Source organism: Bison bison, unplaced genomic scaffold (assembly GCF_000754665.1).
Source record: "Bison bison bison isolate TAMUID 2011002044 unplaced genomic scaffold, Bison_UMD1.0 scf7180017864183, whole genome shotgun sequence".
In the NCBI taxonomy this organism is placed as follows: domain Eukaryota; kingdom Metazoa; phylum Chordata; class Mammalia; order Artiodactyla; family Bovidae; genus Bison; species Bison bison.
In genome coordinates, this window is record NW_011494755.1 from 8,011,399 (window position 1) to 8,013,296 (window position 1,898).

Consider the following 1,898-nt stretch of genomic DNA (forward strand, 5'->3'; position numbering starts at 1 on the left):
CCAGGGACTGGAAATTAAGCAGAGAGAAGAGCTGAACTGTGAAGCAGCTGTCATTAAGGCCTCGGATGACCCCAACCAGGAGCCTGGACTCATCCTTCAAGTGAAAGAAAGTGAAAGTGTCAGTTGCTCAGTCGTGTCCAACTCTCTGTGATTCCATGGACCATAGCCGGCCAGGATCCTCTGTTCATGGAATTCCCCATGCAAGAATACTGGAGTGGGTTGCCATTTCCTTTTCCAGGGGATCTTTCCGACCCAGGGATAAAACCTGGGTCTCCCATATTGCAGGCCGACTCTTTACCATCTGAGCCACCAGGGAAGCTGCAGCCTTGACTGCTAACTCCAGCAGAGGGGGCTGGAGTTAAGATCTTTTACATCCCACATCAGTCATTGGATGAGAGCTAACAAGGGGAGCGGTGACTCTGGTTAAGGGCAGTTTCCAGAGTGACTCAGCTGAGAGGCGTCAGCTGCTACTACTCCCAGCAGATGGGGGAACCAGTGCCTTAGTCCTAAATGGGAAGTTGGGTGGTACCCCACAGCACCCACTAGAGGTGGGGCTGACCCCACCCCACATCCTGCTCTTGGCCAGGTGCAGCTAATCTGAGCATTCCAATACCACACAACCCTTGCCTTCAAATAGTGACTGGTTCAGGGGTGGACCCATGACTCAAAAAGGTCAGTGAGAGCCATTATGGGGATTTTTGCTGGAGTAATTAGAAAAGATGCTTTATTGCCCTTGGGTTTCCTAGGCTGGGACAATGAAAACATGGAACTTTCTTCACAGCACTACAGGGAGTCTAGGGGACAATGAAAGCATGGAACTTTCTTCACAGCACTACAGGGAGTCTATTTACCATTGAAGAAAACAAGGCCAACAGTCAGAAAAAGCAGAGTGAAGAGATGGGAGAATGAGAGCCTTACAGCTATTATTTGGGCAATTCAACCCATTTAAAGTCCCTGAGCTTTTCAGTTACTCAAACTAGCATACTATCTTTTTGGATTCCTGTTTAAGTGGCTTCTGACAAATACAATGGAACACAAGAATAATAAGGAAATATTCATAATGCTAAGTGAAAAAAATCAACAAAACATTTTACATATAAGTAATGATGCCGGTTTTGTAAAACTAATTACTATAAAAAAGGAAAATGCAGTACAACAGAAACAATGGTTACAGTTAAAAGGAGGAGATGGGAATGAGGCCAGCTGAACTGTGTGTTCGGCAAAGAAGTCGGGGTCTTGGATTTTATACTACTTACCCTACTGACCCTACCAAGTCAACAGGTTGGATTCCCGTCAAAAACAGCTAAAGGGTATTGTAGAAACCTGTTTCTGAAACCTGTTTTGAGGACTTCCCTGGGGATACAGTGATTAAGACTCCACGCTTCCAATGTAGGGGGTGCAGGTTCAATTCCTAGTGGGGAGACTAGGATCCCACATATGAAGTGACCTGGCCAAAAAATAAAAATCGAATCTTGTTTCCGTTCCATTGAACCCCACCCATCGACCCTCATCTCCCGAGGATGACACCTTCTGAGGCTTAGAAGCCTTCACACCGGGGCCCTTGTTTCTCCCACTCACTGCACACCTCGATCCAGCCACGCACAGTCCCGGTTCCGACTCTCCAGGAACGCGTCCTCGCCTTCTTCATCCCCCACGCCCCACGCCCACTCCTGCTCCTCCTAGAAGGAAGCCCTAGGCATCGACGTGGAAGTGGGAGCCCCTGTGTGGGCCTCGCTGCGCGGCTCTGGGGGACATGTGGGGACGCAGGTCCCCTCTCGGCTTAGAAGGAGAGTTAGGTGTCAGTCAACTCGGGACCCCGAGGTGTCGCGTACCCGTGGTTCTGTCATCTCTGAGAGCGGCCGCGTGGCGAGGCCGGGCGCCGGGGGCGGGCGGCAGGG